Raw genomic sequence first — 28,000 nt, 5'->3', positions numbered from 1 at the left:
TTTTTTTTTTTTTTTTTTTTTTTTTTTTTTTTTTTTTTTTTTTTTATTATCAGCTTTTAACTGGGTTCTTTCTTGCAAGAGTAAATGGCAGTGCAGCTCTGTAACGTCTAATCATTTGTCGGGGATGGGGGTGGAAGAAAATTAGCTTATAACACTGTAATCTCATCTGCTAGCTATTTTTKGACAGATTTTGATTAATTCCCTATTAAGCAAATTCAGTGGTGTGCATTATTATAGTGTCAAGCTTTTTGTAGCATACTACCTGTGTCATGTGATGAGCTGTCCTAAGGGCAAGAAACCAATAAAAATGACATTGTTGCTTATTATTTGCACCACTACCCTTTTCATAGCCCATCATCAGCCTATGTGTTGCCTAAGTTCAAAGTTAATTAGAATGGCTGCCACTTCCTGTCATATGAAAGATGATTATGGTATGTACAGGAGAAGTTATGCACCCCCTTACACGTGTCTGTCAGCAGCTCTGCCAGTTGTGCCCCATTCTTTGTTTTTAATGATCGCTGTCAGTCGGAATACGGGACATTTAATAACCATGAAGGTGCCGGGATTAAATGGTTGGGAAATCAGCAGCCTTTTCACTGCAAATTTGACATTTCTCAGGAAGGCTTTAAGTTCACTAACCAAAAACTCTTCTTTGTACAAAATCATCCTTTTAAAAATTATTTTAAGCTCTTCCATTTTATTTGCGTCAATCACTGGAAGAAGATTTGTGAAGAGATAGCAATGAACAATCCTTAAAATACGTGGATATGAATTGTAAGATAAAAAACTTAATTGCAGTTTAGACTTCAGATTTATTTGAAAAGGGGATAATGATAGTAATTACCCAGTTTGAGTTTTGTAGAAGGCTAATTAGATCCCAAAAGCATTTGTATGCACAAGGCAAACCATAAATACAAAAGACCATCTGGTCCTTATCAGCTTACAACACTAACACTGTCTGTAATTATTTTTTCTATATTGTTTTGATGTTGACATTTTATGATGCAATACATCTAGCCATGGTTAGGGAATAACCTGTAAATGCTTTTTTGGTTGTTGATGGGTTTGGGGCTTTCTCCTGCGTTTGAAGACATTGTCTGACTCTAGGAGTGCAGTGAAGCAATCTGGAGTTCAGTCATTTACACTACAAATGGGTCRGTGTTTTACACTGAGTTTCATTGTGGGGTTTTAATCTAAATTGTTCCATCTGTTTTTGCCAGAATTCTGGGGTTCAAAAATAATTTGTGAATATGATGATAAGGCTTTATCAGGCAGTGAATCATACTTTCACAGCAATACAGGGATTAATTCCGATGTCCTTGTTCTGGGTTTAGAACTTGCTGTCCGGAGCTGCCTTTACTTTTGCTCCAACATGAAGTCCTTGCATGGTGCTTTTTACCACTGTAAAAAAAGGCCCACATTACCTCTGGGAAGTTCCATGTTTAGTCCTTTCTGTGCTGTAGAAATGGCTCTCCATGCCTCCATCCCATGAGCCCAGGCTGCCACTGTGTCCCAGCAGGACCTCTCCCAGGCTGTGGATGGGTGCTGTGCTGCAGAAGTGGCCACTGGGATCCTGTGGGAAGTGTTGGTCAGGCCCTACAAAACACAGGGAAGGCACGACAGGCTCCAAGCCTTGGGGAGATGTTCAGTGTGGTTCAGTGTGAGTGATTTACCAGAGATACACAGAGAGAYGCTGCCAGCTGCTTTCTGTGGCATCTTGTGGGTTCTCTGAGCTTTCTCTAAGAGGAARATTCTTGTGCAGAATTTTAATCAATTCCTTATTTATGAAAATTGTCGCTGATTTGATGCCTTCTGACAGCTCTTCTCGGTCAAACAAGGACCAAGTAGTCAATCTTGCAGGTGCTGCTCAGGGACCTACACAGGCTTCAGGGATCTGCCTGTGCAAATTCAAGTGCAAATCTTGCACTTATTATGAAGTTTAGGATCTATTTCACTGAAATTAGAAGTGTTTCAAGCCAGTCCTAATTCTCTTCATTCCAGATACTTCCTTRTCAACTGACCACCTAAATGTTTTCCGGAGCCCTGCATCAGTCCAGATCTTGAAATCTGACAGGAATGATGTGTTTAAAATAACAAATTGTCTGAAATTGTATCTTCTATAAAAAGTTATTCTATGCCAGGTGCCTTAAATTCTTTTTTTTTTTTTTTCAAGGGACAGGATTTTCTTTTCAAATATTTTTTTTCTGTTACTTGTCTATTTGGAATCCAATGTCTCTAGTTGCTTTAGAGTTTGTTTCCTTATTATTGCATAATCTCATTTAACATGCACAGAATCTCTAACCAGACTTGGGCCAGTGTGAGCTTTGTGTTTTGAAAGGACAGCGTGAGAAAGGCACGATGTACAAGCAGTGTGAGCAGGACTGTTGCACGCATATTTTCCATGTTTTTCCTGTATTTTCCATGGCTTTTCCTGGTCTGTTTGGCTGCTGTGAATGTCACTCTGCCTGTGCAAGGCTTCWCCCATCTGTCCCATCATACCCTGTGTAGTTCAGACTCGTACACCTTGTACCATGAGCCTCTCAGCTCCACACAGAGCAGGATGAGCCTTCACTGGCCACAACATCAGTTGTGCCTGTCCTCACAACCTCATCCCATCACCATTCCAGGCAGGAGAGCCCTGTTTTAGCTGGTCTTGGAGGAACCTTTATGTAACCATAGCATGAAACTTCGGTTTGGGTAAAGAAGATTAAAATCTGTATCTGTGTAGGAGTTAGTTTGTATTTAGGTGGCAAAACATGACTAGAAAATTAGTATGTTTTGGAGGAAGTCTTAGGTGGGTGTATTGTTTATTTCTTTTTCTTTAACTGCTTTGAGACACACTGATGGCAGGCTTTGTATACTTGCTACAAGTTTTCTTTTTTTCTTTTTTTTTTTTTTTTCAGGGACCAGGTTTAAAGTAGACAGAGTTGCTTATGTAAATGCTATTGAATGTCCTAAAATTTCACGTTTAATCTCATGTTTTCATGTGAGAACCATCTACTTTCCCCATGCAAAACCATGACCTAGATCTTCCACCCTTTGAACCCTTCTCACACCTCTTTTGTGTTACCATGTTTTTGTAAAGATGGGTACAAAACAGATAGACAGCTCCTGGAGATCACCCAGAGTCTGTAGCTAGAGGCTGGCACTGGGGAAAGACATGATTTTATGGCACWGAAGCATGTGAATTCTCAAACCTAGACTTCATACAGCCCTGCCACATTCTGTGGCATCCAAAAGGTTAAGACGTACAATAGAAGCCGCACAGGGTGAATTTGCTTTCTAATATAGACTGTCAGGAAAAAAAATAACACTGTTTTACTACTAAAATTGCTTTGGAGATTTTTGTGGGATCATCTTGTGTTCATGTTATAACTGTCTGTAGGAAATTGCTTGGAATTAGCCTTGGGAGCAGAGTTGTGACCAATGGACCCGTGATGTGCGAGGRCGAGCACAGTACGTGCAGTGTGCCTGAGGCTGGGCTGGGGCGGGGAAGGAGCATTCAGACTCCTTGTGTGACAAAACGTCCCTTTTGCTGTCCCCTTCCTTTTCCTGTAGTTATTACAGCTCCCCAGCAAACATCCAAGCATCCAGGATCTGCTTCCCTCTCAGTATAATCCCCCGGATCTGCGTSTGCTTCCTCCAGGCCACAGAAAATGGGGCTTAGTTTGGGGTTTTTGCATGTGAGGTTCACACCTGGGATGGGATTTGCTTAAGGAGATACAAACCTCTAAAGAGTCAGCATTTCTGAAGCCAGGTTCCACTTGGGGGGTTACTCTGGTGAAGCATCATTATTACACGTTTAGGCAACAGGAAATCTACTTCAGCTAACTAGTCACCGGGGGCCAGATCCAGAAAACATTGACTGCCCAAAATGAGACTTAGAATTTAAATACATAAATCTAATATTGCAGTCCCAAAGCCATAACTGCTTACACGCAACCCTGATGTCTCTTCAGTTTTTCAGGTAATTTGTGTTAATAGTGAACACTCACCCCACCCCAGGGTCCTGGGGTCCACTGCGGTCTATGCAGAACTGATCAGCTTAGATATATATATTTATATTTCACATATAAAAAGGGATAAGCATGGTCCAGAAAGGTTTCTCTGAGCATAAGGAAAGCCTGCAGGACAGGTTGGGCAGCTTGCACCTTGTCATTGCCAGGCCATTTTTTAAAGATGTGTGCAAGAAGGGTGGAGCAGMTCTGATGAAATTATGCAGTAGCTATAGCACTTAACCCAGGAAGCTTAATGTTCTCTCATCCCAAAGATTCAAGGTGGCATTTCACCTCCTCCAGGAGATGAGTGTACAAAGTTAGRTGCACTGTAATGATACCTTTGGTAYCCTTTCACMCTGACTCTCAGTGCAAAAGAAGAATTAATGGTTTTCTGTAATAGAAGGAGAGAAGTGAAGCATGGCAGGCTTTTGCACAGGGAGCAAGAGAAAAGATGACTTTCTGTTGCCAGGCTGTGAGCATTTACCTGAGAGAGACTGTTCAGACCTTGTTCTCTACTGCTGAGGCAGTCCTAATGTTTCTTGATGACCACAATTGAATCAGCACAGCCAGCATAAAACTGGAGAATTTCCAAGATGAGATCCTCCACCAGAGAGCTCCTAGACTGGTGAYCCAGTTTACGCTTTCTGTCAGAGCCAATTAATTTTTGATATTTTGTTTTGCTGTGGTGCAGTACCTRTAGGAGGAACCAGAGAGTTTCATTGTGATTGCACACACATGCCTTGAGCTTTGAGTTGGCTGTTCTCTGAGTTGGGGTGAATGTGAGGTTTTGGATTCACACCCCAGACAGAATCAGGAGCTCAGGACTGACCATTGTTTCTGGTGTCCACTAGTACTGAGGCTTTGCCCTGCTCTTATGGATAGATCCACCACCACCAGCCACAACTTGCTGTGCCTCGCCTTTCTCCAGCTGTTCTTTTTCTGACATCTGTAGTAAGTTACATCAAATTAGTATAATTGAGACCTGTACTTCTCTGCTAATTTTTGTTGAAATTGCTTAGTAAATATAATTGAGGGCTTTTACCAGGCAGCACAAAAGTGATCGTGGGCTTTTATCAGGCAGCACAATCTTGTCATCCCGTTACATCAGGAAAAAAGGCTGAACTAAGGGTACATTATGAGTGAACATCAGTCTGCCTGTGGCACTTGGATGTCAACAAGAGGAGAAGGGAGGTGGATTTTACATCGTGGTTTAGTTACTATAACTAGAATCCATTAAGTTCCATTACCAATTTTGATTTGATGTGATGATTTGACCCTGGCGGTCAAATCCTGTAAATAAAGCAATGTGAGTTTACCTAAATTTGTGCCTGACAGGAGCATTCAGTTGTAGCATGATGACCTATTATCTAACATTACTGTTCAGTGATGGTGCAGGGAAAGTCTTTCCTTGAAGGTATAATTTGGTACATCTTGCTAAACTCTTTGAGTGACATTCAGACTTAAAGAGAGCCAATTACACGGCTTCTCACAATAGGCATATCCGTTTGCRGAGCCTTTTAACAGTACTTAAGATTTCTTGACTGCATTTGTATTTTGTCTGTGAAGCTCGCTTTCAGTGTCACTTCCACTCTGCTGCTGGAGATAATCTCTGGCATCACACTTTTCYTCTCACTCCTCGTACCCCACTCCCTCTACCTCGATTTTTCTTGYGGAATTTGCCGGCAGCTGAGGGGTGTCAGCCATGGCTGTAGCTTTGGGAGCCTAAAGCAGTTATAAAAAGAGTCAGGACCATGAAGGCACCTTGCACCGTTGCAGCCCCCCTTGCTACAGCCCTTGTTAAAACCTCGGTTCACCTGCCCTGTCGCTGACACCAGTTGTCATCAGTTGGCTGACTTCAGGCTGGCTGACTTTGTGTCTTCCTCTCTCATCAGCTGCTCGATAGCTTGCTGATCTGTTTTGTTTGCAGTGTGATAGGTTTGAGCATACTGTATTATTTATAAATGTTTGGTAATTTTCTGTGTCAGTGATGTATTCTTTGGGGCTGCTTCAGTCTTTCAAAAACAGGCTTGACACAGCGTCTCTGTCTCAGTGTTAAAGCAGCATTCCCAACCGGTTACTCAATGTACTTGCTTCTTCTCGCTGCAGTTTTAAAAATGTTCCTGAGCTCTTGTGCTGAGTGTTTAATTAAAATTTCATGAGGATGCTTGGTCTAATTCTCATCCAAATTACAATAGCATGAATGGGAAGTGGCCACAGAGGAATCAGCAGAGTTAGGGTAGTGTAAAATTGGAGAATGAGGGCTGTTGTTTTCAGTTACATTGCCACCTAGCAAATCTTACTGAAGATCTGCCCTACAAAACCTAACAAATTGAAACTAACTTTTTTGTCCTTTCACTTTTCCAGTGTTTACTGTATTTAATTTATTTTACTCACTTTTTTTAAAACCTTATGTATGTTTGAGAGAGAAAGAAAATATTCTGTGCAAAAACTGGAAAGCAAGATGTGTAGATACGGAAGCTCAAAGTCAAATTTGTGTAATTCCTTCCTGTTGAGCCATCATGGATGAATTTCTGCCTTGGTGTCTTCAAAGTGTTGGTAGTTAATTGTACCTTGTATRGGCCATTCCCATCCTCAGTGTAAACTGCTTCTTATCCACAGATAAGGAAAGCTGTCTTTCCTGGGTTGGGGAGAGACTTCTGGTAGCTTTTCTTGATAGTCCAGTGGTTTAGTAGAAAAAGAGATGATAGGACACAGTGATACTGTCCAGTAAAAACCAGTACTGTCCAAATGACACATGAACCTTCTAATTTTGCTGTTAACAGTTTACATGTGAAGAGATATTAACAGCATAGGTATTTTTCATGATCTTGTAATCCTTGTCTATTAAAGGAACAGCTTAACATCTGCAAAGCAAGAAATAGATTCCTGGAATGCYTATTTGTAAGGGCAAAATAATCCTCAACTTAACTAAATAAGCAGCGATTAGGAATGAGGAGAAAAAAAGATACCCAAGAATTATCCCGTAAGACCAGATGGATAAGCACAAGTGTAAATCTCAGATAAACTTAGGCTGRGAAAATACCATCTCATTTGCAAACAGGCACTGTACAGGGTGGTTGTGGAGCTACTGAGCAGAGATATGCATGATCCCCAAATTTAAATAATGGCTTCTAGYTGACAGCAGCTTTGATTACTCCTTGGAGCTGCCCAAGCGAAAGAGAAATTGGTGGAGTTGGCAGCCTGATCACTGACTATCTGCACTCATCATGTTCTGACAAGTGTATCAAGTACAGATGTTTGTAAAATTTTCTTAATAGGAGAATCAGACAGGTCTGTCTTACCCATCAGCTGCCTCATATGCAGAGGGGCCACCATCATCTGCTGCTTCTTGCTTTCCTCCCACCCTTGTTCAACAGGGGGTTGAAATCCTGATATATTCCCCACAAGYCCTGCAAAGTAACCTCAGAGTTCCGTTCTTGCATTTGTTATTTGTATGTGTGTACAGATACATTCATATTTTTCTTGTCTTGATTTCCCTGCTTTTCTATCCAAAGAGGAGCAATAGCTGTAGATATTCTGCCCCGTCCTGCCTCATTTTACGTGCTCCCCAGGTTGTCTGAAGAGCAGCAGCAGCAGCCACATTCTCATATTGTCTTAGTATGCAWAAAGATCACTCAGGAACCTTCACCTTTTTCATCTCCTTACGAATTTCTTTCCGTTTTTCCATTGCTGGCAGAGGTGGACACTCTGCCCTGGATTTCTCACAGCAGTGTTCCCAAGCTCTGGGTGTGAGGAATTGGCTCAAGCACAAAACCTGTTCTGCTGCAGTAGATGGCTTTCAACTGTAGACAGTCTTTCTCTGAGATCTGTAGCCAGAGATGTAATACTGTGGTTGCAAAGCATGGAATCACAGATTTGTCAGAATTCCAGTGCCATTCAAGGCTGCAGCCTTTTCTGGTTTCTAGCAATAATTTGACCTAGATGTTTCTGTGGACCTTGCATGGATGTGGAAGAGAATGGAGTAGCTCAGCAGGTGCAAGCCTTGTTTGTGGGTCATCACTCCTCTTAGCCTTTGGTCCTGATTTGTGAAGATAGAAACATCACCAGCACATCAGCTCTTACTCCTGTGCTGAGAAATATGGTGAGATTTGACAGATGGATGCATGTGACTGGTCATTTATCCCTTTGCCAAGTAGCTAGTTAGCTAATAGGACAGAGCCAAAACTTGTAAGTCCAGTGTRCTGTTCACCATATTCTTTCTCAGAGATGTTTTGGAGACAGGAAATACCATTATCACAAATCCAGCATCTACCCAACCTTTGCTCACATTAGTGAAATAGGTCTCCAGTATCAGCATGGCCRTGTGTGAAACTGTCTAAGTGCCAGTTTAAATAATGGTGATGACTTAAATGCTGCTTTCAAATCAGGTATTGACCATTTGTATAAGCAAGAAATAAATGCTTCAGAAACGCATCACAGAATCATAGAATGTGCTGAGTTGGAAGGGACCCATCAGGATCATTGAGTCAAACTCGTGGTCCTGTGCAGGACACCCCAAAAAACACACCAAGTGCCTGTTTCTCCATTCTTTTGCTGGAAATGTCCAGTTCTCTAAGTTTTGTCTGGAAATGAATGTTAAATTCAGTCATTTGGAGAGGATAAGAAGTATATAGTCATACTTTATTTAATATAGTGTGTATCCTTTGGAAAAATGCCATCACATGCTACATACGGAGACACAGGCATGGTGCAGTGAGGTACAGGATCCAAGCTCCTAAACTACAGTTGTTCTAGAAGGGGAGATAATGGGTATTGATACGGGCACAGAGGGGAGATCAGCTGCTTAGTGTTTCAACTTAGTTGTAAATTGTTTTGTTATCCTGCTGTCTTTGTGATACTTGAGCGATCATCATTGCTTCAAATTGATAGTATTCCTGTATCCTGGGTTTACAGCTGAAACAGGAGAAGCGGAAGAGAGTGTGTGTTGAGGAGCTGGTTAGAGGGAAGGAACTTGGGCTTGTTCTTCCTGACCTATTTACTGCCTTTCACAGATTTTTTATGGGCTCCAGGAGAGATTTGAATGAGGTGTTAGGTTGAAAACTGAACTGAAAGGCTGTTCCTTATGTAGGGGAAGATGGTATAAAGGAATTAACTGTTTGACAGCTGTACTTGGACTTTTGATGGATATTTTTTACAGGGGAGTGCGAATCCCCCAGCTCCTTTCTCGGCTGCTCCAAATACAGGGTGTAGTGGGCTGAGGGTCACTGCCCGGTGTTCCATTCCTGTGCTGGGAGCAGGAGAATGAGGATTGTGTGGAGCTCTTCTCCTGCCTCTGAGCTTCCCAGGGAGCCAGGGCACAGGGAGCTGTGCCAGGATGTGTTCCTGCCATGGGCCCATGGTGGGTGATTGCCTTGGGGACATGGCAGGGAAACGTGACGGTACCTGGGACTCAGAGTATGTGTCTGAGCCATGATGCCTCCTAGAACTGGTCTCTCTGGGGTGGAGGTTGTGTTCAAGCACTTTCTCAGGGCTTGGTTTACAGGCACTCTCTGGCCTGTAAAAAGCAATTATAACACAGCAAGTATTTGCCCCTCGCAGCCCTTGTAGGTTTGCAGAGATAACTCTGCAAATAAATTACTGCTCCTCAACATCAGCTTTACACCCACCTTATAAACCCATTCCTCAGCTTGGCACCGGGAAAGGAAGGAAACAGCATTCAGCCAGAGACTAGAGTTTTGTGTTGTGGTTTTATTTTTACTCTTAGGAGTTCAGTTATTTTTACCTAGCAAACAACATTATTACCCCTGTAACTGTGTGTGTGTTGGCACGGGGGCTCTGCGTCGCCGGTGTCTGACAGCTTGCTAATAATGCAGCGTGGTACGAGCACGTCCCGTGCCAGCAGCGATTACTGCGAGCAGGAGGCAGCGCGATGACAGCCTTGAGAAGCGACAAGYGCAATCTGAGAGGTGACATCGGAGGGAATTTCCCAATTATTTCTGCCTCGTTAGGCTGCGGGTGACGGGAAGGTCGCACAGCAAGCGCACTCCCGCCCAGAAGGTGCAGGTCACCTCTTTCAGGCTTCTCAGAATGGTCCCTTTATAATTAGAGGATGTGATTTAGTTTTATTGCAATTTTTAAAAGATAGTAAACGATTGGCAGCTGAGGTTGCAGGCTGAATTTAGCCATATTCACAACCACAGATGCTTGTGTTTTCACACAAGWAACTGTACTCATTAAGTCTTCCTGTATAAACAGCTAAACCTCAGGACTGAATTGCCAAAAGAAACCAAGATTTCTGAACACCATGCTGCCCAGGGTGCCTACTAAATATATGGAATGGGCAGGGGGAGAGAAGGGAGAGCAAAGAGTGAAGAGGACAGCTTTWGTGGTGGTGCTAATCACAGAACATCCTGAGCTGGGAAAGTCTCACAAGGATCATCAAGTCCAACTTCTGTCCCTGCACAGGACATGCCCAAGAGGCACAGCCTGTACCTGAGAGCATTGTCCAAACATTTGTTGARCTCTGTCAGGCYGGTRCTGTGACCACTTCCCCAGGGARCCTGCTCCAGTGCCCAACCACCCTCTGGGTGAAAAGCCTTTTCCTGAYATCCAACCTAAACCTCCCCTGRCACAACTTCAGGCCATTCCCTCAGCTCCYATCACTGGGTAGCMCAGAGAAAATATCCGTGCCTGCCTTTCGCTTCTCTTCATGAAGAAGCTTTAGACTGCAACAAGGTGTCCCCTCAGTCTCCTTTGATTAGTGTCRCTGTTTCAGAATTAGGTTTCTGTGCTTAGCCAGGCATGCAGACTGATCTGTAGSTACTGGAGAGAGAGGCAATCCACACTGCCCAGCAGTCCTACGGCTGTGTGTTACAGCAGAAACCTGGATTACAGGTTCAGACAGGACACCCAGATTTACTCAGCCAAAACCAAACAAGATACCTTTCATTCTCTGTGGTGTTTGGAATCATATAATCTGAARTACTCATACTGCTCCTGTGACAGCATGGCACTGCCATGATGTAGCACTTGTGAAATTACTGTAAAGGTGTGTATTTTTCACCCTTAGAAGATGTTTTAATGCAGAGCTAYCAAACAACTCCATTTAAGGTTTTATATTCTGGTGGTATCATTCTTGTAGAAATGGCAGTGTGGAGSAAGAATGGAGACAGGGTGTCTCCTGCAGACACTTGTCCAGTGCCAACCCTTTGCTTTCTCCTTTAGGAAAAGGGGGGAGAGTGAGCTGTTTGTTCTCAGAAGTCATGGGTGGCTKAGTATGGAAAAGAAAGAAAATAGATTCATCTGCCTGCAGCCCTGAGCACACACTCACTCAAGGGCTGGTTGGGGTCCAGCTTGGCTTCTTAGTCCTTCCAGGTTAGACCTATTTGTCAGGGCATGACAGTACTACAGAAACCAAACATCTCAGCCAAGAAACCACTTCTGCAAGGTGGATTTTCAGTAGATGACATGCTTCAAGGTTTTACAGAATGATAGAATACCAGAGTTGGAATGGACCCACAAGGGTCACCAAAATCCAGYTCCTAGCCCTGCACAGGACACCCTCTCAGAATGACAGCATGTGCCCGAGAGCGTTGTCCAATATGTCACTGAATGAAGTGCAGGAGAGACTGAGAGGTTTTGCTGTGGGGTTTATTTTTCCATTAAAAAATACAAGTCTTACTTTTTGGGGTGTCAGAAATCAAAATTGAAAATACCTCTTTGTTCTTTTTGAGAACAGCTCTCTCAATACCTTTACTACAGGTCCCAGTCCTCTGGGATGAGTGACCCACTGAGACAGCTTCCTCTGAGGAGTAGGTTTGTTCTCTTTGAGATTCGGTGAGAACTTGGGCTACATCAAGGCATGAAGAGAGACTATTAGCACAGTGGAATCCTCAAATCCAAACTCCTAATTTTAGAGAAAAAATACTGAAATTAMAAACACTGTAATGAAAAGGTGTGGGGTTTTTTTTGTTGTTTTTGGGGTTTTTTTACAAATTAAACCCCTCTCAACTGTTGGAAAGTGAGAAAAGCACTTCCTTTGATGCCCAATTTTGTCAAAAGCACTTGGAAGTGAGTCTATCACTAGTGCTGAGAAGTGTAGGAAGGTATGAATTAGCTTGATGCCAGGTAAAGTCTAGAAACAGCCATATAAGAAAAAAATTAAAATCACTGAAAGTGAGAATCTAAATTGTTCTTTGATTTATCCCCATCATTGTGTTGCAGAAGCATGTGTGAAAAGTGGCATTTTCTTTTTACCCCTCAAACTGGGAGAAAAGTACTCCAGGTGTTGGCCTGGAGCGCTAAATGAGAAGTCCTGTAGGCTGGGAGCCAGATGCACCCAAAGTCCTGGATGCTTGAGTAGGAAACTGAACTGAAGCTTCATCAATGAGCTCTCTACATCACATGCAGACACCTAAATTCAAGTGCTTTAGTCTCMAGATGACTCTTACCTAATGTTTCATGTTTAAATATTACTGATTTTTCAAACAGATCTGGGTGCCTGTGAAAGAAACTTGTATTTCTGTTCCACTCGCCTTCCCTAAGAAAAAAAAACAACTCCTGACTGAGATTTTCCATATTACCAGAAACCTGTTCAATATATGTCAGCTCTGTGCAGCATTTTCCATATTTATGCCCTGTTTCCAGCACGACATACCCTTTATTTATCCTAATCTTACATGGCACACTTGGACATTTGGGGAAACAGAAGATGGTTGRAAATGAGGAGTCTTTGTGTCTAGTTGGTGCCTGTGCTCTTGCGGTATTTGTAACCAGTGCTTCAGACTTTCCTTGTTTGTGCATTTTCATGTGTTTGACCTCAAGGAAGTCACCAAGCCCCCTCTGTGCCTCTGTTTCCCAGTTGTCCAGTYGGCAGCATTGCTCTCTGTCTGCATTGCAAGCTCATTTTTTTATTAAACCACATTTTATGTTTTTTCTGGTTAAGGAATTTCTTGTTGTTTACTGTGAGACTGTGCTAGTATTATTCAGCAAAAAAACAACGTGATGTGTATCCATTATCACTTTGATTGGTTCAGCAGCCTGTTGACAAACCTGGTTTCAGGGAAAGATCATTATCGTTTTCTGTGGCTTGGAGTGAAGTTTAACCTGTGGGGAGCACTTGTGGGAGATGGGGGTGGTGTTCTGGGATTTTTTTCCTCCCTTTGTCAATTTGTGCACTGCACAGGGCGCGCTTTTTCCCAGGATGAGTTGACAAATACTCGGTCTAAGGCAATGTTGATGTGTGTCCAAAGCTCTGTGCGAGGGAGGCCAGGCGTTTTGGCAGCTCCGTGTGGCAGCGAGGTTCTCCAGAGCTGACAGCAGAATGGGGCAGATTAATGATGCAAACACAGCCCGAGGAGCGGTGCCTGAGCACACAGGGGTGATGTCAGCCCTAGCAACAGATGGCAGAGCCCCTTTTCCCGTGCTCCACGGCCGCTCCAGCGCTCGGGGCTGGAGAATAAGGAACAATGAAGGTAGCACAGGGTTAACCACCACTTCTATTGGGGTTTTTGTGCTGGCTTCGCTCTTTCACAGCGAAATGTCACTGGGTGAATTGATTATTTTTTTTTGTTTTGCTGTCCAGACTCAAGAAAAAAGTGGCCACAAGCAACTTTTAGCTCTTGGGGCCGCCTGGTAAAAGGGGCACAATAAACATCCTTCCCGCAAATGTGGAAAAAGCAATTGAAGGTGGAGCTGTTTKATAGAGGTTTCTGATGCTGTTGCAAATTTTTATGGGTCAGTTGCTGTTTCTAACACAAACCTCAGCTGCTCAGGGTGGCTGGAAATGCCCGTGTTAATTACCATCAGGCTGAGGTCTTGTCTGTAGACACAAGTTGTATTGCTTTAACTAGGCTGGTATCATTAAAGCGGTACAAATACCCTGAAGTGAATGCAGTTACAGCAGTATAAATGAGCTTGTTTATCTCATAATCTATGCTAGTATAAAGCACCTTTATACCCATATAATTGCACTCAGCTCAGGGTTGTGCCAGTGTAAATGTTTTGGTACAAAATCAATAACTGGCATACTTGGAGGCTGTCTGGGGTCTGTCAGGCTGGAAGGGCTGTGCTGCAGCAGCTTTCATACTGAATGCTCAGCTATTTTTGTTTTTAATCTATCATTCTTGTCTTGACCTAGAAATAAAAATTTAATGGAAAGTTGAATTTATGGCAGCAGCAGAAATAGGGGTCGCAGGTGCTATCTCCCTCCTTGAACTCCAGTGGCTGGAGGATGAAGGAACCATCTGATCCATGTGATGGGAGAGCTCCCTGCCTTCACAGGAGACAGGGAAAGGGCCAGCCAGCTGGCCCTCCCGGAGAAATATCCATGATGCGAAAGAGAGGGATGTAGCCTCACAATAAGGGGTGGACAGCTGCTTCACCGCTGTCTGGGGCTGCTCTGATTCATGCCATAAAGTCACAGTGACAGCCCCAAATCCAGTAGGACCTGCAGGGGCAAGAGACAATCCCATTTTGCCTCCCTCATCTGCCTCACGGAGTTTTTATCTTAGGACACAGAGGTTTTGATTCCCCTTACCAAACTGTAGTTATCTGCACCGTCTGTAAACTGCCTTYATAGTGACTGGAGAGAGAGAGACACCTCTAAACAACTTTTTATCTCCTCTTAGCTTGAATTTCTAAGAAAACCCATATAAATCATGTTTAAGAGGYGCCTGCTTCTCTGCTTTCACTGTACAAGATGTTTGTAGGCCCAGTAGGAAGCAAGTGAGTTCAGTTGGTCTTACCTGTCCTGGTTAACCAGGGTCCTGTTCAGCTCCATGGCACCTCTGCTAGCCCTTGGCTTTGAGAGAGATTTTGGTTTTGTGGCTGCAGAAATATTACTGACTCTTGGAAAAATCCATGCACTAAAAATACATTTACTCTCACCAATTTRTCCTCCTTCCTTTATCTGACAAAGCAAAATTATCTTGGGGCATTGGGTGTCATAGTGAACTTCTAATGAACTGTGTGCTCATTTCACTTTTTAATGAACTCTTGTTGATTATTTTGCTACTTTACACTGTGGCYACCTTGACTGATTTCTGCCTGCTCATACAAGCATTTCTTCTGGAAGAGAAAAGGCCGTTGTGGTTCTCTGTGCACTCCTGATTTTGGATGRTCACTGCTCTTTGAAGTAGGATTGCCCAGGTTCTCAGCAGTGCACTCTGTCGCTGTTACCAGATATCACAGCCCTTTTGAAAACAGTGGGGTTTTGCTCATGGGGTTGGATCTGTGGCTGTCCTGACTCTGGTGCAGCTCCATCCCAGCTGCCAAGCAGAGTCAAATTTCTGTTCCCAACTCCTGTGTCCTGTGATTCCCCACACAGCAGCTCTTAGCTCAGTGTGCCTCCGTAGATACAGGATGTTAAAAAGCTGCCTGATAGTGATTTACTCCATCTTACAATGTTCTAAAAACCTAATCCATTTACCTTTTACCTCTWGTTTGTTTCAATTTCACCAAACATTACCTACAGCAGATAAAACCTGATCCTTTCAGATCCTACCGGGCCAGTTTCTAGATTTAGGGCTGTGCTATTGCTGTAAAAACAATACTGCAAGTAAAAAGAATAATTTGGGTGAGTGATGAGGCCTAATTGGTTCATCAAGGGGTTATACAGCACAAACACTTCAAAGCATCGTCACAGGATCCTGCTGTGAAATGCCACTCAGCCACAAGGAGCCCAAGGAGCAAATGCTCTGCATGTTTTAAGGAGGTACTGAGTTTTAGGCTTAAAAACCCCAAGACTCATAGTTTTTCCTTGCACAGAGACTCTATGTCAAGTATTTGTGTATTATTTTTACCTACATTTACCCATTTTTTATCTCAAGAAGGACTCTCAAAATTGTTCATCTTCTTAAAACATGAACCTGAGAGACTGAAGTGTTTTAAATGTGCTTCTGCTATGCACASCACCAGTCTTCAACACACGGTTATAGTTTTAGTGCTAAAATTCCTTATCTGTAAAATGGGAGAAATCTGTTTAACCCAACAAGGGGCTAATCTCATACCTCACACAGGGTTTTGGTGCTGAATTCGTTGACATTTATAGGGTACAATGTAATCTTCGTGTGCTAGATTTTGTTAAATAACATGATGTTAAAGTTCTTAGATTTGCRTGGAGTTCATTTTTTGTAATTATTTTTAAGAGCGTGTTGAAAACTATCGAGTCACTGAGGAATGAAGTTTTATTTCCAACTTGTTAAAACATATTGAAAACTATGGAAAACAGGTAACTTAGTGTTGTTTTGAGTCCCATGTTTGAAGCAGTTTTCTTCCCTTCAGTACTGAAAAAAAAAAAACGTTACTGATCTGTAAATCAACCCTTTGATGCAGTAAAACTGCCAGAAACCAAAACTGATCTGGCTGAAATGATAGACACTTACTCTGGCTGACAACTTATACATTTAATTGGAAGCTGCAGCTTTTGAAATGAATTGGACAGGGTGAAATCATCACAGTCTCAGATGCAGACAATGACAGAAGCCAGTATGTTCAGTTCTCTTCATTGAGGCTTGTAACACAGAAAAAGCTGCTGATCTTACTAGATTGCAATTGAAGATATTTGCCCTTCACTGAATAATGAGCTTGCAATCACATTTTGCTGAAACAGGTTCTTTGTACAAATGAAACTTAAATCAGAAGGAAGTTAAATCTCATTTCTTACTCTTCGATCAAAACCTTCATGCTTGAGTGCCTCGTAGAGAGGAACATTAGGCTCATATTTCTGTAATCTTATTTGTTATTCAAGATTTGCTTCTCATAGTTTAAACTACTGGGAAAAAAAMCCCAAAACAAAAATCAAACTAAAAATAACAARCCCACACCCATACAGACTTAAAAATGGAAAATCGATTCATTTTCACCRCTTTGCAAAGCCTTTCATTATAAAGGGAGAGCGAAGCAAGTAGAAAAGAACTGCATGCATCCAAAGTCACCAAATCTTTTCACTTGTTCCCAGGGCTCGGACAACAATGCCACTATGAAAATAGCACTGAGGAGGAAGAGCATGCTGGGTAATGAGATGCAAATGAGCACACCAAGCATCCCACTCTGCCTCGGAGCCTTTGTATCCAGTGGTGCAATAACAACCAGCTTTTGAGCCATGATAGGCTAGCACAGAATGGGTTTCACAATGGGTGTATGTATTATCCTCATGGCTCTCCTCCGCTTGTGGTCAGCAGGATAGTTAAACATGACATCCATTTTAGTGAGAAGTTGTCTAGATTACAACTAGCTGGGATAAGAGTGTCACAATTAATCGCAACAAAACTCAGTGTGAGACCTTGWGAAGGGAGAAGGGCATTTTATTTTATTTAACTTGATCTGTAGGTTGATTTTTTTTACTCGCACTCTCATATTCTGTACACCAAGGCATATGTATCCAAGTTCTGGGGCCAAGATGACTCTTAGGGGAAACCGAAGTCCTCACTGTGTCTCTTGGRTTCTTCTTGACTGACAAAAGAACTGAGTTTTAAACCAGTCTTTTAAAACATTTACAAATTAACAATTACCTTTGCACTGCAATTTTGCTTGTTTCTGCTTCTGTAACTCATTGCTGACTCTCTTCAGCTCATCTTGYATATCTTCAGGGCCATCATCCATCCTTTTCTGTAGATGATGTGCTGGAACCTTGTAACCCTCTTCCTACTACTAAACAACAGATGTCCTGCTGGCAGGTCAGTGCTGGGACCTTACCAGATATAAACCTGTGCCCGGATGTAAACAGCGTGTTCCCCCAGATGTCTCCTGGTTTTAGCAGTATRGACCATTCTTTTAAACCTGACTTGTTTCTTTGAGTGCTTTCACACATACCTGTTTCCATTCCTGTTTCATCCATTTCCATCATATTTCTAAAAGGAAAATGTGCAAGAGGGAGCCAACTAAGGAGGCTGGATTTACTTGAAGGATTTCACAAGGGTGGGGCACTGGGCTGGCTTTGCAGAGAAAAGCAGCTTTTGTTCCTGTTCTAGTTTTGCTGTGCATTTTTACTATTTGTTATGTGCTGAGCACTGAAGTGGGGGTCATTCCTAATACTGTATCCTAATACCCTTTGATAACAGTGCGTAAAACAATGTTCAGAGAAGCAAAAAAGRGCAAATTTTAGAAAATACCTAGCGCTGTTATAAGTGAGCTTTATGATACTGTTAGTTAATAGTATCTTACAGAAGCATTTTTTTTTTCCTTTTCGGTCACAAGGCACTTTACAAAGAAAGATGCCCATTATCCCATTTTTACAGAAGGGGAAACTGAAGCAGAGAGACATAAAATTCCCCATGCAAGGTTACACACTAAGACAGAGGGTGAGTTGGAAATGTAACAGAGGTGTCTCAGTGTGGTTTCTCAGGCAGGAGACCACCTTGGGAAGGGCGGCAGATCTTGGCAGTGCTGAGTGTGAGTTGCATGTAATGAAACAGGGCCATATGTCTTTTCTGAGAGACTTCTTTCTGTGTTCTGCCTTCAAATCAGCAAGATCACCTCGCTGATGAATCATTTTCTTATTAGGATGAAGGTGAGATTGACTTGACCTGGGGAAGGTCAAGCAGGTAGCAAAATGCATCAGTCCTCCAGCGCTGTGGTTTTACTAAGTTGAAGACAGCTGATGGTTGTGAAGGATTGGAACCTTTTTTTTTTTTTAAAATGCATTTGGGAAAAAAGCTGGTGTTGTTTTTCCTGTGTTGAGCACATGCTTGGTTGAGGGAAACATGCAGAATCACTTCTCTTTGTAAGGCAATGAGGGTGTGTAGATTAGGGTGAGAAAATGACAGCTGTGCCCTGCACACCCACTGCACCTCCTCCACAATTGAGAAGGGAAAATACCGGGACATCATCATGTTGTGACCTGTGCATATCTTATACAAAAGCATACATTGGGAGACCTTTTTATTATTCTTTTTTCCTTCTTCTGTCATAACATACCAGAGAAAGAGATTGAACAAGAATTCACAATGTATCCAGGCCCACGGGGCAGAATATTTGCCTAGCCCCTTTCCACTGAAAGTGACACCACCCCTGCTGCAGATATTATATAAGTCTTCGTTCCTGCAAACAGTGAAATTAATTAGCATAAATTATATCCAGAGTCTAGTTAGGCTCAGTCGCCACTTTTGCAGAATTATAAGGCCTTTGTGCACAAAGRAATTGAAGAAAATTGTTTAATGATGGTGTGTGCTGGTTACTGAGCTAGCCACCAGTAAGATATATTTATAGCTATTCCTGCCACTAATAATGATATGCTAATTATAACCCAAATAGAATTCTGTAATTTCTCCCTGAAAATGAAAATGATGCAGGGGGATGTTAAAATCTGTGCTGAGGCATCGTATTAGCAATTAGGTTTTAGGTGGCACTGCGCTTCTGAAGGAAAAAAAGCAAAAGAAGATACGAGTGCTATTTCTTATGTATTTGTTTGAGCCTAAGTTAAAGAATTTAACTTGAAAACCTTCTTATSCCACACAGCATGAACTTATGTGTGAAGTGTTTTAGAAGAGCTAAGCCCCTGTGGGACACTCCCTCAAGGGCATTTGCTCCCTTGTTCCAGAGCCTCACAGSCCCCAGAGATGACTCAGGCGACARTGACACTGCGGAGAAATTGCTCATCACTTGTGCTGCAGGGGCCAGTGCAGCTTGGGCACATTAAATATTATTTCAATGTTGCAGCTGTGGATTGCAGACTGTGTCTGCAACCTTAGGGGTGGGTCCTGAGKGATCATTGCAGAGGGCAGGCATTTCGGGGTGCACTTTGAGTTTCATCCCACGTGAGTTCATCACTGAGACACCTGAAGCTCTTTTCAGTCCCAAGTGACCATGGATAGATATTGATGTGGTGTGGTACAGTAACSTTTGCAGACCCCATCCTGCTGTCCACAGCAAGCTTAAATTTGGCTTCTTCTTGGCCAAACGCAACTCACTGCCATCACTCTTTAACAAGTGTGCATAACTATAATTTCTGCTCCAGAAATGTGAAAGAACTGGCACCTTAAACACAACTCCTGTAGCAAGTAACTATTATAACTAATTACTAATTACTATAACTAACAGGAGTATTATAAAACACAACACAAGGTTGTGTTGTGTAAAATACTACAAGGGGTATTATATAATCTGAGATTTAAGCCAAGCAGCTGGGAGATAATAAATAAAATGTCATCAGCAAAGAGCAGGAAGACAAGGTGAAGAAATAAGCCTTACAGTCACAGAACTATTTGTCTGACCTCTGTCAGCTTCAAGGCTTTCAAACGTATTTTGAAGGACAGTATAATTAAAAACAGGAAAATAAATAGAAAGCAGGATAAAAGTGCTCATGTGTTTACCAGAAGTAAATCATATAAGCCTATCTTGATGTCATGGATAAGATAAATGATGTTCTAAGAAATACTTTGTATGTCATCTACATGGATTTCAGTAATGCATTTGATACGGTTGCACTGCAGAATTTATGAGGCATGAGGACGTGGAGATTAATTGTCGAATTGATATTGCGTATGGGCCTGGCTAAAGAGGAAATAAAAATGATGAGTCTTGAATAAGGAATTTGCATGCTGAAGGGCATGCATTAACAGATTATCACAAGTATTGGCCAGACAAATGATCTTATTTGGTGGTTTCTTCAGTGATGCTGACTTCAAAAGAGGGAGTTTGCTCTCATCCAGAGTTGGAAGGCATCATCCAAATTGGAGGGTTTGGGGAAAAAGGAGAAAAAAAAAAGAAAAAAACAAAGAAAGGATCTCCACAAGTTTGAAAAGTAGAAATTCATTAATGGAGTGACCAAAACAGTGTATTTGAGGGCTGATACAAGACTGTTGCCTCCTGCTAGATGCATCCCCAGGAATCAGTAGTTAGGCTGTTTTAGTGTGGCTGTGTAGACATGATCTGGAGCACAGCATTCTGAATCCATCCGGCTTAGGAAGGATGAAGGCTGGAACTGTAATTCAGGAAAGGTAATGGCAAATTCATTGGATGAGAGAAAGCCAATGCAGCTTGTCTTGTTTAGTTGACCAAAATGAAGGTGCAAATKGTTCATAAATGCAATCTGGAAACCAGGGGATTCAACAGCCGTGTTCACTAACAACCTTCCAGGACAAATACAGAGAACAGAAAAMCTGGCCACTCCACAAGTGGAGAATATTTAGAAGAGTAGTGGCTTTGCCTGCAGTTCCCGAGGACTGCACGGGCTGAGCTTTAAAGAATGAAAGGGAGTCCCTCTGAGTCCCCTGTTTTACAGGCGGAACGGACTGGCACAGCATATTGTCACTTTAAACATATTCTAGGAACAAAAAAAAAAAAAAAAGCCAGTATCTGCCTTTAAAGGAAAGCATAATCCAAAATCTTCGTTGAAGTGAATGTTTGCTGTGCATTTCGTTTAGAGTTTTGATATTTTCAGCAATCAGCTGATGGAACTCTAACGAGTGACAGAAGGGACAGCCAAAGAGGAACAAAAGGGTTTTGTTTTAKATTCTCCCTTCTTATTTTTTTTTTTATCCCAGGCATAACCATGCATTAGAAAATGTAACTGTTTTTAAAAAGCAATCATTTTTTATACCTAGCTTGTTTCAAAAAGGTCGTTTCACTCTCATTGTCACCTCAGGAAAAACAATAAAGCAGCAGTCCTCCACGTAATTGCACAGGCTTGCCTGGTGGGTTCTCTTTCTTGTTCAGTGAAGTATCATTCATTTAGATCAGAATACAGTCTTTCTAAATTAGAGGTTTACATGTGTAATTATATAAAATGATATGTTTGTTTACATCTCCAAGTAAAATGTGTGTCGTTTTCTACAATTTATCTTTGAAATTCAATTTTGCTTTGTCGATCCCTAATTTATTGCAGGAGATGAATGTGCTGTTAGAGTGTTTACAATGCCTCTCGCTGCCTGTGGATAATAGAATTACCCTGGTTATTGCTATTCATTTCGACATTTCTATGGTTAGGAGCATGCAATAGTTTTACGTTCCTGAATATATGGCACAACTCCTAATGCTATTTATTGTGACTGCCCCTTTTTTTATCCATCCAAAAAGACTTAAATTCACTTTCAAAGAGTAGTGGGACAGTTGACAGCTGATAGCTGTGTTTCTCAGCAGCTGCGTACTCGCTTCCGTGCTCATAAATGCATGGAGAGGCTGTGTTTCATACCTTTGTGTGTAATGTTAATAAATATTTCAGATTTCTAGTAAACCTATAAACTCCCATGTGAATTTCTGCCGATTCAGCCCTGGGGCTTTGGTGAATGAGYGGTGTGTATAACCAGTCACTGAATTTATGGAACGTTTTTGTAGAAACAGTGTTTGTTTTACTTATTCCTTTTGTCTGTTTAACTGGTTGGGTTAAAAGGCCTGTATTTCCAGCAAAYAATCCCAAGGCATTATTTTTCCAAGCAGTGCTTTCAAATGTAACTCTACAGAATGTTTCCTTTGATATCTTCTTGTGGTTTTCTTTCTGTATTCTTGTTCCTTACAGTATTTGAGAAAGGCAGACTGGGAAACACATCTGCTTTGGACTGTGACAGGATAGGAGCAGTGTCACAGGATGCTCGGAGCATCTCACAGGGCGCAAGAGCTCTGTGGAGAAAGGTGTAGGATTTTTATATTCATGTTTCCATTTGTAAATTGTTCTCTTTGAAAATGAGGATCAATATCTGACAGGGGAGAAAGTCTCCCTCATCGCCTAGGGACGAGGAATCTTTCAGATGAGACCTCGGCAAATCCATCCAGATCATTTCTGTTTGTGTGTGTCACAGGACATATATGGCCCTGTGCTRCCTGGAATTCCTAGGCAAAGATCCTAACTCCACTGTGAGTAGGAAGGGTTGTAAAGCACGCACTGCTATGACTTGGAGCCAAGCAGAATGTTGTGAGGTTGTGTTTAAACACTCCATAATAACTTGAAGTCCCTTGTCATTCTTCCAGCCCATCCACACTTGTATTTTCTTAATAAATGTGTTTTATGAATATGCAGAGCAGGAAAATAAGTTAAYAATGGACAGCAAAACATGCAGTAAATTTTATCCTATTAATTGTTTGCCAAGGAAGGGGATGATGTTGCTTTCTTTCTCAGCTTCCTATCTCTTATGAAGACACTCAGCCTTCAGCTTAAAACAAATAAATATTTATTTGGCTTCTTTTACTTTAGCCTGCTTGTACCTGTCTTGCACATCTTTCATATTTCACCTAAACAAAGTTTGAGAATGAGAAATCAATAAAGGAGTTCTTCAGAATTTCATTTATTTAAAAAAAATAGTCTTTATACTATAAAATGTGCAGCACTTTCAGAGATAGCAGTAAAATATGCTGTCTTTCCATACCAGATTCTGTTATCTTTTAAGCAGTACTTCAGGAAACAGCTCAGGTAAGGTTATCCATCCACMGGTTGAATGAAAATAATTTAATTTCATAAGGAGAAGGCTATTGAACTCTCCTTGGCTTCACAGCCATATTAGGGAAATTCAATCTGTRTCAGAAAATAGCCTGTGGCAAACTAATTTTTGGTCCCTAAGTGCCATAGTGCTGAAAAATATGTGAATTTCTTCAAAGTCAGGGGTCAGTTTAGTTACTATCACACCTAAAGCCGTGAGCTCTTCTGGATGTGCAGAGAATAAGCATCAGAAGAAGCAAACCCACAGCCGTGTTTCCCTCTGTGTAATACTGTTCAAGCTCCCCAGTGCTTCAAGATTTCTTCTGCCATAGCCTTTGCACCCAACTGCCCTTTATGAATTTTCTGTGGCTAAATCCACAGAAGAAATTTGAATTAAAGAATTAATTATATTTCCAACAAAAATACTTCAAATAATGCATATATATAGGGAAAGAATGAACATCAGTAAACCTCAGAGCTAAATATACCTCTGTAAATTATGTGCATTTTAGGATAACTTTTAATATTCAACTTAGGAGGTAGATGCATAATGTCACCCACATGYATATACATGGTCTAATATTTGACTGTACGTGCAGTATATATGTATGTATTTGCATAGCACTGTCTACTTCAGCACACACAGGCACACAGGCTTTATTTCTGTGAGCACCCTTCTGTGAAACGAGAGCTAACTGAAGGCAGAGTATGGATTAAATCCTTCACTTTGATTGTCATCAGATTTTGAAAAAAAATATTTAAAAATTGTAAAGCATTATCCATACTGTTGAATTTGTAACTACTCYTGATTTTATGTCATGTTCAGTGATGCAGACTTGTGCAATCATCCACACACATGCCTGGCTTTACTCCTGTGACATCAGACCTGTCACCAAGTTACTGTYTGCTAATAAGTTACATTTCTTTATTTGCACTGTGGTAATTGTGTGCTTCATTGATTGCAAGTATAAAGTCACTCAGGTGGGTTCTGATCTGTTTCACTGAGCTTTTTCCTCCTTTAGCACATCTCAATGTGCTAMATGTATTATCCCCGGCATCAGTGCTAAGTTTTGCTCAAATGTCTCAATCACACATCTGAGCCCTTTTAACTGGTGCTTTKTTTGCAAGATGATGCATTGGCTGAAGATTGTAGAGGGTGATTTATTGGCTGAATTGTCAGGATTTCTTTGTGCTGGTCCTGTTCTTTCTTCTGTGTGGCTGAGGCTGCATCTAAGAACTAAGGCTGGTCTGCCTTGTTGCCCACCCTACATCTCAGTATCCCATCCACATTATAAACTGACGGGATGAAGAACATGGCCATTTCTTCTCCATCTACATGCTCAATTTCCTTTTGCAGAGGAATGATTTGGGAGACAGTGATGGTCTTCTCCAGTGTACTGTGAGGTTTTGAAGGATATTCTTCTGTCTGTGTCAGCTGGGACTTGTGACGGTCCTGCAGAATTATGGGACATGTTGTGTAGAGTGAGCTTTTCGCCTTCCAGCATTTCCAAACTCTGTAATAGGAGGAGAACAATAGGTATTCATTTATTAAGATGGGGAAAACACTCCAACAGAAAAAGTGACATATCATAGAAAAGGAAGTTGTATAATAATACCAAGGTCCTTCATAGCAAGTTATCTCCAAGCTGAAATACTGGGCCAAGMAATGTTTTGGAGTTAAACAAAATAATTCATTTATATGGTCTGAAGAACAGATGTGCCAGAGTGAAGAGAGAGATGTTCTAACTCAAAAAATCAAAGAAAACTATGAAGTTCTGTGAGCAGAATGWCATAACCTTGTTTGCAAGTGGAATGTTTTATTGTAAATAACTTCTCTATCAAATACAGTTTTCCTCTTCGCTTTTGTGGATATTGTTAAAGATCACAGTTATAAATATCTCCTGCCCTTAGCAGGACCATGATGTTTCCCTGGAAATTTGAGAGAAACCATTTGAGAGGTGTGCRACAACTTCTGAAGCTTGTTAGTGGATTTGCCTATTTTTTGATAAATGTGTATTTCCCAGCTGGCCTTGGAGAGTTGTCCATATGGCTGTGTCTATAAGGGCTACAGCACATATTGAAGATACGAAACAAAGGAAGGGTGATCTTTTATCATTGTCCCCTTGCGACTTTCTATCATAACCAGGCATGCAACCTAACACAATTTCCGTGGGTTTATTTTTCTCTCTGAGTTATTTTCTTTAGATAATGCCTTTGCACCATAACAGAGTATGACAATTCAATACAGTTAGATAAGAACTAAAACTGGGATATGGTCTCTTGTGCAAAGTCAAGTTTCTCTCAGTTGCCCCAATATCTTGAAAACAAAGTTTAACATCCTACTRAAYWTTGCTATTACTGTGTATCTGTGGCRTAGAKKAGTGAATATAGGAGGGAGAACAACAGCAAGATTTTCATAAAACTCAGAAAGTTAATTTCTTTGAGACTAGACTGGTAAAGCTGTAGTCTTACAAATAAATGGCACATTTTTTTCCAGTTTTGACAACTACTCTTCATAATTTCTTGAAATACAGTTTTGTAACCTGAAATAACCAGATTCATATCCATACCAATATATTACAATAATTAGATAAATACTAATATCAATTAATTGGGACCTGGTTTGATGTGTAGTTATATTTTGAGCAGTAGTGTTGGACGGCATGATCTACCCCTGACTTCAGGAATGTGTGACAGTGAGCAGCCACGATACTGCAGTGAGGCCACCATGGGTGTCGGGTGGGACAGTTCCTCAGAGAACAGGAGGAAAAGCTAAAGGCCCCAGAACTGCAAACACACAGGAATTATTTCTGCACAACAATTTAACAACCTGATTTAACTGCCCAGAATGGGCGTTGTATGTAGAACTGTCTTTAAAGCAAAAACAAGCAGTTGTGATGGCTCACAAACAACATRSTCYACGATCAGGTCTGCAGAGCTGTGAKGGTGATGGTCTGCTGCCTGCCCCCTTTAGGATCTGCTGTTAAATCTGTGTGTTAAATCTTGTAAGACCTGCTACATTTAAAACACAGGCAGTTCTATCGTAGAGACTTGCTATGTATTCCTGTACCTCTTTTAGAAGAAAACTCAGGTCTAAATTTTCACTGTTGCACTGAAAAAGGCTCTACATTTAACAAAGGGAAACAAAAGCTCTCCTTTGTGGTAACAGTAGTTTTGTGAGGAGGAACAGTAGTAGTAGTTGGTTTAGGTTTACCAATGAAAGACAAGTTTTCATTTTATGATTTCATGACATTCCATTGCAAATGTTAGCTCTTGGTCTTTGAAAGGAATGTGAATTTGTCTGGCTGAAGAAGATGATGAGGACAGAGAGCTTCTRTAATTTACAGCTAGAGATTTCTTGTTTAAGAAAAAAGAAGGTAGAGTTCACAATCACACATTAGGAATTAAGGAAGTGGAAGATAATGTAAAAATTACCATCTTCCTTACTGTGACTGGGTTGTGCTTGATAAATATCCATAGTGACCATGCATGTATGTGATGAATAGGGATGTTTCGAATTTGAAATTTTTACTTTATCAATTTATTGGAGCTGAACTTCTTTCATAATTAGGAATTTCTTGCCCATATCTTTTCATACTTTGTAGACATGGGGGAATCTTGCATGAACAYCAATTTATCATCTGTGCTGTCATGTCTATTTAAACTCCTGCAGTGAGGAGATAGATGTCTCGCATATGGTGAAACAGTTTTGAATACTTAAAACTGCCTGATGCAGGCAATACCAGTTTTTTTGTTTTTTCAGCTTTTTGCCAGCACCAGGTTCTTCCATGTAATTGTAATGATGCACTCAAATTCTGTGACCTCCCCTTGGGTGTCACTTCTGTGGTCTAATATATCTTGTAAAGAGGCTGAAATTCTGGAAGCAAAGTGCACTTCCCTTTGCTCATTTCATCCCATTACTTCAAGTAATATTTCTCCTCTTCTCACCAAAACATATAAAGGAATTTCTCCTGAGAGAAGGTGATAGCATATGAGGAGCTGTAGCTATAGAAGCCTCCTGGGACTTGAAGTCTTATGTAGATGTAAGATGTTGTTGATGGGGTTTATAAGGAATTCAGGGTCATCATGGATTTGTGTTAAAGGCTTGGCTGGTCTGATTAATTCAGTAAGTAGAATAGTTAATCCAGGGAGAATTTATTTTCATGTTTCCCTTGGTAATCTTAGAGATGACAAATTCTTGAGAACAGCTTGGTCCACTGGCATCATCTCCAAAATCAGCTTTATCTCTAGGAAAAGTTGGTCTATCAAAAAACAAGCACGTGATGCATTTTCATATCCAAATAAATGTTTTGTGTGAGGGAAAAGCCAAATCTTCCCTTAAATCTCTAGTAAGAACAAAATAAAAAACTAAGCTATGTTCACAGCAGATATGCATCACTTTTCTTGAGGGAACTTTGGAAGGGTTTCATTTTCTTTCTTTGGTATAAATCTCACAAGAATTTAATCATTCGTGAAAATAAATTGCTTTAAAAAAGGCATATCTTGATCATCCTCATGTAAAAGGGTACTTTAAAATAAAGACTCAATTTGAGCATGGAACAAATTGATGAAATTGTAGTACAAAACCTTTAATGCATTAAAATGATTACATTTGGAAATCATTATGTATACAAGTAGTTATTACTGAAATAACCTTCTTTGTCAAGTATTCTTGGTGTGGAAGTAATCAGCA

The 28,000-nt window shown here is 41.1% G+C and overlaps 1 protein-coding gene across 3 annotated transcripts in view; it reads left to right on the top strand.

Annotated features, from left to right (window-relative positions):
* The window catches only part of FAT3 (FAT atypical cadherin 3), a 308,169-nt gene that overhangs the window by 144,800 nt on the left and 135,369 nt on the right, over positions 1–28,000 (top strand). The gene's annotated exons all lie outside the window — the stretch shown is intronic.

This window comes from Malurus melanocephalus, unplaced genomic scaffold (genome assembly GCF_030028575.1).
Source record: "Malurus melanocephalus ecotype Western Australia unplaced genomic scaffold, MMel_1.1 scaffold_262, whole genome shotgun sequence".
Taxonomy (NCBI): domain Eukaryota; kingdom Metazoa; phylum Chordata; class Aves; order Passeriformes; family Maluridae; genus Malurus; species Malurus melanocephalus.
This window is presented reverse-complemented; position numbering and strand designations above follow the sequence as displayed.